This window comes from Camelus dromedarius, chromosome 16, assembly GCF_036321535.1.
Source record: "Camelus dromedarius isolate mCamDro1 chromosome 16, mCamDro1.pat, whole genome shotgun sequence".
Classification (NCBI taxonomy): domain Eukaryota; kingdom Metazoa; phylum Chordata; class Mammalia; order Artiodactyla; family Camelidae; genus Camelus; species Camelus dromedarius.
In genome coordinates this window covers 58,211,970-58,221,942 of record NC_087451.1, presented here as the reverse complement: position 1 = coordinate 58,221,942, position 9,973 = coordinate 58,211,970, and the positions used below count along the sequence as shown (strand labels likewise).

The 9,973-nt window shown below is 38.3% G+C and overlaps 1 pseudogene; it reads right to left on the bottom strand.

Moving 5' to 3' along the window:
- Positions 1 to 7,453: 7,453 nt before the first annotated feature.
- On the bottom strand, positions 7,454 to 9,092 carry LOC105090391 (vimentin-like; annotated as a pseudogene).
- Positions 9,093 to 9,973: the final 881 nt, after the last annotated feature.

Here is a 9,973-nt window from a genome sequence, read left to right as displayed (position 1 = left end):
ACCATGAGCTACCACCAGATCTTGTATATATTTCCCTGTGCTATACAGTATAATCCTGTTTATGTATTCTGCATATGCCTGTCAGTATCTACAAATTTTGAAATCCCAGTCTGATTGATTGATGTTAGAAATTGAGAATCCCACCTATGTCACACACAGCACAAGACATGGGCAGGACAGTAAAGAGACAGCAGCAGGGGTTCCAGACAGAAAATGGCAAAGAATGTCCCCTGGTTCCTTGCAGATTACACTTGACATGGTGGAGACCCAGAAGGTTCCCTGTGCCCAGTGGAAAAAAGGAGAGAGAGTCAGAGAAGCTGAGAGTCTTGGTTAGTGTGACTGACCAGGAATTTCCATGGCTGGAAACAAGATGACCCTGGAATGGAAGGCTTGAAAGGCAGTCTGTCCCAGCCCCAGAGGATCCTCAATTCCAGCCAGAAACAAGCCTAAAGTTCCCCCAAAAAAGATTACTAGCTACCAGACAGGGTCCAGTCAGGAGACACAAACCATAGCAGTTATTTGTGAAAAAGAGGAACTTACTATAAAAACTTATAACTAAGTATTTGGAAATTTCAAGATATGGAAGTAGCAACTGCAGTAAGAGCCCTAACCCTTCAAAACTGAGAGAACAGGAAAGAGATTGGGTAACTTGGGTGGGTTCAACCACAGAATTCTGGCTAACAAATCTTTCCACCTTTGAACTGGATGCCCTCTCACTTGTCAATCAATTCTTCTCACCCTCTTGGAACCTACAATTAATCTCTCCTCTCTCTCTCTCTTCCTCTCTCTCTCTCTCTCTTCCTCTCTCTCTCTCTCTCTCTCTTCTCTCTCTCTCTCTCTCTCTCTCTCTCTCTCTCTCTCTCTCTCTCTCTCTCTCTCTCTCTCTCTTTCTGACTTCCTTCACATCTACAGTTAAGTGAACTTAGGTCTACTTAATCTTTAAAAATCCTGCCTCCTCCTAGAATTCCCCTCCAAAGGTGCCCTTACTTTTCCCCTCTGGACTTCCTCAAACCTCTTAGAAGAGCTGTCTACTGGGTCTCCCCTTCCATTAAATCCTCAACACATTCGCTAGTCCCATCATTCACCTAACACGGTTATCACAAAGCCTCCTCTCAGAGGAAACCTTCCAAGCTCTCAGCAATCATAGCATCTTGTACCCCTCACAGAGCTACATTTATTCCCTATTTTCCTCCACTAGACTATAAGTTTCCCACACAGAGCTACATTTATTCCCTATTTTCCTCCACTAGACTATAAGTTTCCCAAAGGCAGGGACTTTCTATCTAGTTCACATCAGAACCTTTAGCACCTAGCATAGTGCATGACCTACAGTGGATGGTCAGTGATTGTTGAAAAAAATGTTTAGAGAGATTTTTAAAATCATGAATCTTATCACTTGGTGAAAAGTCAGCATTAGAATTTACAGTATTCCCTTGAAGTTTTATGCTCATTTACATTTTCATCATTGTGTGTGTCTGATTAGTTTTAATATATCACCATATTTTGCCATTTTTCCTCACGCTTCTGTTGAATGTCTTAGATTTTAGCCCTGAATGATTTTACTAAGAGGGAGTTTAATAAAAACAGTCTGAAAATTGATAAGGGCCACTTATACAAAATTGTATATTTGGTCACTAATTGTGTCTTAAATTGATATAGCTATTGCATTCAAATAAAGAGTTCTCAACACCTTGACTTTTAGGAACTTCAATCATACCTGTTTACCAGATGGTTCCTTTGAGAAGCCTCAGGGACTGAGCAGAGAGGAGAGTCTGTGTGATTAATATAGAGGTGTCATTTTAAGTCCAGGCAGATGTCATGGACAGGCCTTAACAGGTACAGAGCAAATTTTTTTTCCTTTTTTCTTTTTTTATGGAAATATAATTGACTTAAAACATTGCTAGTTGCATGTGCACAACATAGTGATTTGATATTTCTACACAAAATGAACATCTTGATATGTCTAGCTACCATCTGTCACCATGCAAAGATATTACATTATTATTGACTATATTCCTCATGCTGTACATTTCAACCACATCACGCACTTAATTTGTAACTGGAAGTTTGTACCTCTTAATCTCCCTCACCTATTTCACTTATCCCTCACATACATCTTCCCCTCTGGCAACCACCTGTTTGTTCTCTGTATCTATGACTCTGTTTCTGTTTTGTTATGTTTATTCACTTGTTTTGTTTTTTAGAATCCACATATAAATGAAAACATACTGTATTTGTCTTTCTCTGTATGATTCATTTCACTTAGCTTAATACCCTCTAGGTTCATCCAAGTTGTTACAAATGGCAACATTTCATTCTTTTTTATGGCCGAGCAATAGTCCACTACACACACACAAACACACACACATTATAGTTGTGATAGTACCTGGTGCGCTGCACAATGATTTAGTTTATATGTGTATATATAGTTCCTTGTGCTAGATAGATACATATATAGATGAATGAATAAAGCAGTTATACCACACCTTCTTTATCCATTCATCTACTAGTGGACTCTTAAAACTGCTTCTACATCTTGGCTATTGTGAATAATGCTGCAATGAACATAGGAATGGATATATCTATTCAAACTAGTGTTGTTTTCCTCAGAAGAATACCCAAAAGTGAAATTGCTGGATCATATGGAAGTTCTATTTTTAATATTTTGAGGAATTTCCATCATGGTAGCTGCACCAATGTACATTCCCACCAATAGTGCACAAGGTTTCCCTTTTCTCTATACCCCCACCAAAACTTGTTATTTCTTGTCTTTTTGAAAATAGCCATTCTGAAGGTGTAGGTAAGATCTCTTGTGGTTTTGATTTGCATTTCCCTGATGAACAATGGTGTTGAGCATCTTTTTATGTGTCGTCCATCTCATGTCTTCTTTGGAAAAAAATGTATACAGTCCCTCTGCACATTTTTTAATCAAGTTTATTCTTTTGATATTGAGTCATGAGTTCTTTGTATATTTTGGATATTAATCCATAGTCAGATATATGATTTGCAAATATCTTCTCCTATTGAGTAGGTAGTCTTTTACTTTCTTGATCGTTTCTTTTGCCATGCAAAGGCTTTTTAGTTTAATATAGTCCTAATTGTTTAATTGTTTTCTTCCAGTTTTATTGAGATATAACTGCCATACAGTACTGTACAAGTTTAAGGTATAAAGCATAATGGTTTGGCTTACATATATGATGAAATGATTACCACAATAAGTTTAGTGAAAATCCATCATTTCATATAGATACTACATTAAAGAAAGAGAGAAAAATTTTACCAGGTGATGAGACCCTTAAGATTTACTCTGTTAACAACATTCATATAAAACATACAGCAGTGTTCATTATATTTAGCATGTTGTTACAGTACATCCCTATCAATTATCTCTCTTATAACTGCAAGTTTGACATTTTGACTCCCTTCATCCAATCTCTCCTCCCCACATCTCCCCACCTCTGGTAAACACAGATCTTATCTCTTCCTCTGGAATTCGTTTGGTTGTTTCTGAGGTATAATTTACCTACAATACTTTGTTAGTTCCAGGTACAAAACATAGTGTCTCAGTGTTCCTATACATTTCAAAATGATCACCATGATAAGTCTAATGACCATCTGTCACCATACAAAGATATCACATAACTATTGGCTCTATTTCCCACACTAAATTTCATAACCATGACTCATTTATCTTGTAACTGAATATTTGTCCCTCTTAATTTCCCTCCTCTATTTCTCTCCTTCCCACACCCAGCTCCCTTTTGGCAACAACCTGTTTTTTCCTGTAGCTATGAATGTTTCTGCATTGTTATGTTTGTTCTTTTGTTTTTCTTTTTTTACATTCCACATATAAGTGAAATCATACGTATTTGTCTTTGTCTGTCTAACTTACTTCACCTAATATAATACCCTCTGGGCTCATCTAAATTTTCACAAGTGGCAAAATTTCATTCTTTTTATGGTTGAGTAATATTTCTATATATATATATATATATGTATGTGTCTACACATATATACATGTCTATATATGTGTGTATATGTATATATGTTTATATACATATGTGTATACATATATATGTATATCACATCATCTTCATTTATCTATTTCTAGGCACTGAGGTTGCTGCCATACCATGGCTATTGTAAATAATGTTGCAATGAACATAGTGGTGCATATATCTTTTTAAGACAGTGATGCTGTTTTCTTCAAATACCCAAGAGTGGAATTGCTAGATCTTATGTTTAATTTTTTGAGGAACTCCATACCATTCTCCATAGTGGCTGCACCAATTTACATTCTCATCACAAGGGTTCCCTTTCCTCCACATCCTCACCAACACTTGCTTTTTGTTGTCTTTTAATAATAGCCATCCTGACTAGTATAAGGAGATATCACATTGTGGTTTTGATTTGCATTTCCCTGATGATTAGTGATGCTGAGCATCAATTCATGTATCTGTTGTCCATTGGTATGTCTTCTTTGGAAAAAAGTCTGTTCAATTCTTCTGCCCATTTTTAAATTGGGTTGTTTGATTTTTTTTTTTTTTTGATATTGAGTTGTAGATTTTTGTTGAAGTATAGTTGATTTACAAAGTTGTGATAGTTTCAGGTGTACAGCAAAGTGATTCAGTTTGTATGTGTATATATGGTTCCTTGTGATATACAGTAGGACCTTGTTGTTTATCTATTTTATATATAGTAGTTTGTATCTGCTAAACGCAAACTCCTAATTTATCCTTCCTCCCTCTTTCTCCTTTGGTAACCACAGGTTTGTTTCTATGTCTGTGAGTCTGTTTCTGTTTTGTAAATAAGTTCATTTGTGTCCTTTTTAGATTCCACATATAAGTGATATCATATGACATTTGTCTTTCTCTGTCTGACTTACTTCACTGAATATGATAATCTTTAGGTTCATCCACGTTGCTGAAATGGCATTATTTCATTCTTTTTATGACTAAGTAATATTCCATTTGACATATATATATATGATATATATATATACATACATATATATCACATCTTCTTTATTCAATCATTTGTCAGTGACCATTAAGTTTGCTTTCATGTCTTGGCTATTGTAAGTAGTCCTGCTATGAACATTGGGGTGCATGAATCTTTTTGAATTCGAGTTTTCTCTGGCTATATGCCCAGACTGCTAGATATTATGGTAACTCTATTTTTAGTTTTTTTAAGACCCTCCATACTGTTTTCCATAGTGGCTACACCAATTTACTTTCCCAGCAGTAGTGAAGAAAAGGTCCCCTTTTCTCCATACCATTTCCAACATTTATTGTTTTTGGACATTTTAATGATGGCTATTTAGATGGTGTGAAGTGATACTTCATTGTAGTTTTGATTGCATTTCTCTGATAATTAGTGATATTGATCATCTTTTCATGTGTCTATTGGCCATCTGTATGTCTTCTTTGGAGAAATGCCTATTTAGGTCTTTTGCTCATTTTTTGATCGGGTTGTTTGCTTTTTTGTTATTGAGTTGTATGAGTTGTTTGTATATTCTGGAAATTAAGCCCTTGTCAGTTACATCATTTGCAAATACTTTCTCTCAGTCTGTAGGTTGTCTTTTTGTTTTGTGTATCATTTCCTTTGCTGTGCAAAAGCTTATAAATTTGATTTGGTCCCATTTGTTTATATTTGCTTTTATTTCTATTGCCTTGGGTGACTGACCTAGGAAAACATTGCTACAGTTTATGTTAGAGAATGCTTTCCTATGTTCTATTCTAGGAGATTTATGGTGTCCCATCTCATATTTAAGTCTTCGGGCCATTGTGAGTTTATTTTTGTGGGTGGTGTGAGGGAGCATTCTAACTTCATTGATATACATGCAGCTACCTAGCTTTCCCAACATCATTTGTCAAAGAGACTTCTTTTCTCCATTGTATATTCTTGCCTCCTTTGTTGAAGATTAATTGACCAAAGGTGTGTGGGCTTATTTCTGGACTCTCTGTTATGTTCCATTGATCCATATGTCTTTTTTGTGCCAACTGCCATACTGTTTTGGTTATTTTAGCTTTGTAGAATAGTTTGAAGTTAAGAAGTGTAATAGCTCCAGGTTTGTTCTCTCTCAGGATTGTTTGGTTATTTGGGGTCTTTTGTGTTTCCATACAAATTTTAGAATTATTTGTTCTAGTAATGTGAAAAGTGAAAATTTTCATTTCTATTTTGATAGGCATTGCACTGTATCTATAGATTGCCTTGAATAGTATGGTCATTTTAGCAATATTGATTCTTCCAGTCCATGAACATGATATATCTTTCCATCTGTTTGTGTCATCTTCAATTTCTTTCATCGGTGTCATATTTTTCTGAGTATATATCCTTATAACATGGGTAAATTTATTCCTAGGTATTTTATTATTTTTGCTGCAATTGTAAGTGGGTTTGTTTTCTTAATTTCTCTCTCTGGTATCCCATTGTAAAGATATAGAAATGCAACATATTTTTTATATTAACTTTATATCCTGCAACTTTACTGAATTCATTTATTAGCTTCTCATAGTTTGCAGTGGCATCTTTAGGATTTTCTATATATAGTATCATGCTATCTGTAAACAGTGAAGTTTTCCTTCTTCCTTTCCAGTTTGGATTCCTTTTATTTCCTTTTCTTGTCTGAATGCTGTGGGTAGGTCTTGCAAAACTATTTTGAATACAGTGGCAAGAGTGGACATCCTTATTTTGTTCCTGACCTGAAAGGAAACACTTTCAGCTTTTCAATGTTAAGTATAATGTTAGTTGTGTGGTTATCATATATGGCCTTTATTATGCTGAGGTATGTTTTTCTCTCTAACAACTTTATTACAATTTTATCATAAATGCATGTTGAATTTTGTCAAAAGCTTCTTCTGTATCTATTCAGATAATCATATGATTTTTATTCTTCAATTTATTAATGTGTGCGTCACATTGACCGATTTGCAAATACTAAACCAGCACTGTATACCTGGGATAAAACCCACTTGATTATGGCATATGATCCTTTTCATGTATTGTTGAATTTGGTTTGCTAATAGATTGCTGAAGTCTTTGCGTCTATATTCATCAGAGATATTTGCCTGTAATTTTATTTGTGGTGCCTTTGTCTAATTTTGGTATCAGGGTGATGCTAGACCCAGAGAATGTGTTCAGGAGTGTTACTTTCTCTGCAATTTTCTGGAATAGTTTGAGAAGGATATGTGTTAACTATTCCTTAAATGTTTGGTAGACTTTACCTGTGAAGCCATCTGGTCCTGGACTTTTATTTTTGGGGAGTTTTTTTTTTATCATTATTACTGGTTCAACTTTGTTACTGATCACTGTTGTTCTTTTTTTTTTTTTTTTCTTGAGTTTTCCAAAGATTTATTGAAGCAGAAACAAGTTGGATCAGATACTTGTTGGGAAAAAGCAGTTTTAATGGTATTCAAAAATACTTTTTAAAAAGTATTCTAGCACAAGGCTCCTTCAGTAAACTAGATTATGTTGTAAACTTTTTTCTAAATCTCTTACAAGTGTTTGTTCTTAAGAAATAGAGCTTATTCCTATTCCAAATCTATCTTGTGCTCCTGAAAAAACTGCAGAAAGGCACTTGAAAGCTGTTTCTCTAAGGTATGAATTTCTTTTTTTATTCTTGCTGGTCGTATTTTGCTGCACCGAGTATGTGCAGTTTTTATTCCAGATTATCATGATGCTGGGAAGTTTCACTGATAACCTGTCCATCTCTGGTTTCCACTGTCTTAATCAGAAGTGTCCTTTTGGGATGGGTGTCAACCAGAGGAAGTGAATCCAGATTGGTTTCCCTCAGGTTCAGGGAAGAAAATTTTGGAAGAAGCAGAGAAATCCTGCTCTCCTCTCCTTCCAGCAGCTTCCTGTAGGTGGCAATCTCAATGTCGAGAGCCACCTTGACATTCAGCAGGTCTTGGTATTCGCGAAGGTGACGCGCCATCTCTTCCTTCATGTTCTGAATCTCATCCTGCAGGCGGCCAATAGTGTCTTGGTAGTTAGCAGCTTCCACAGCAAAGTTCTCTTCCATTTCACGCATCTGGCGTTCCAGAGACTCGTTAGTCCCTTTGAGCACATCCACTTCACGGTCAGAGACTGCACCTGTCTCAGGTACTCATTGGACTCCTGCTTCGCCTGGCGCGGGGCATCGTTGTTGCGGTTAGCAGCCTCAGAGAGGTCGGCAAACTTGGGCTTGTACCATTCCTCGGCCTCCTGAAGGTTCTTGGGGGCCACGCTCTCGTACTGCTAACGGACGTCACGGAGGGCAGCCACGAGGTCAGGCTTGGAGACGTCCACATCGATTTGGACGTGCTGTTCCTGAATCTGGGTCTGCAGCTCCTGGATTTCCTCATAGTGGAGTTTCTTCAAGAAGGCAATCTCCTCTTGCAAGGATTCCACTTTACTCTCCAGGTCAAGACGTGCCAGAGAAGCAATGTCAACATCCTGTCTGAAAGACTGCAAGGTGCTCTCGGCCTCCTCCCTCTGGACCATCTCCTCCTGCAATTTCTCCCGGAACCGCATGATGTCCTCGGCCAGGGTGTTGCGCTCCACCTCGACGCGGGCCTTGTCGTTGGTGAGCTGATCCACCTGCCGGCGCAGCTCGTGCATCTCCTCTTCCTAGAGGTCCCCCAGGCGCGACTTTCTCTGGTTCTTGAGCTGCTCGAGCTCGGCCAGCAGGATCTTGTTCTGCTGCTCCAGGAAGCGCATCTTGTCGATGTAGTTGGTGAAGCGGTCATTCAGTTCCTGCAGCTCCACCTTCTCGTTGGTGTGGGTGTTCTTGAACTCGGTGTTGATGGCGTCGGCCAGCGAGAAGTCCACCGAGTCCTGCAGCAGCCGCACGCCGGGCACACTGCTCCGAAGGCACACGGCCGAGGAGCGTGTGGCATACAAGCTCCCCGGGGACAAGGTGTAGAGGGTGCGGCTGGTGCTGGGGCGCAGCGCACTGCCCAGGCTATAGGTGCGGGTGGACGTGGTCACGTAGCTCTGGCTGGAGCTCGGCCGGCTCGCTGTGCCCAAGCCGCCAAACATCCTGCGGTAAGAGGACGAGGACACGGACCTGGTGGACATGGTTGCAGAGGGTGGCGGTGGTCTGGGCGGCTGCTGTGGCGTGGACCGGCTCCGGGAGGAGAGGCAGCAAGGGCGCGGTGGGCGTGGGCGAAGGGAGTGCTGCTGCGTCTCTGGAGCGAGAGTCGCAGAGCTCATTGCTGTTCTTACGTTCTATTTCTTTCTGGTTCAGTCTTGGGAAAATGTATGCTTGTAGGAATATATCTATTTCTTCCAGGTTACTTATTATATTGGCATATAAGTGTCTATAGTAATCTGTTAAAATTTTTTGTATTTATGTGGTGTTGGTTGTACTTACTTTTCACTTCTGATTTTATTTATTTGGGCCCTCTCTCTTTTTCTCTTAATGAGTGTGGATAAAGATTTATCAATTTTGTTTATCTTTTCAAAGAATTAGCTCTTCATTATTGATCTTTTCTTTTTTCTAGTTTCCATTTCATTTATTTGTGCTCTGATCTTTACTGTTTCTTTCTACTAACTTTGGGTTTTGCTTGTTCCTCTTTCCTAGTTACTTTAGCTGTAAGTTTAGGTTGTTAATTTGAGATTTTTCTTATTTCCTGTGATAGATTGTATTGCTATAAACTTCCCTCTTAGAACTGCTTTTGCTATATCCCATATATTTTGGATTATTGTGCTTTCATTTTCATTTGTCTCCAAGTATTTTTTTATTTCCTCTTTGATTACTTCAGTAACCCACTGCTCACTGGTTGTTTAGTAGCATATTGTTTAACCTGTGGGGGGGTGTTTTGGGGGGTTTTTTTTGCTGTTTTCCTATTGTTGATTTCCACTCTTACAGCATTGTGGTCAGAAAAAATGCTTGGCATTTCAATCTTCTTAAATTTACTCAGACTTGTTTTGTGGCCTAGCGTGTGACTTATCTTGGAGACTGTTCTGTGTGCACTGGAAAAGAATATTT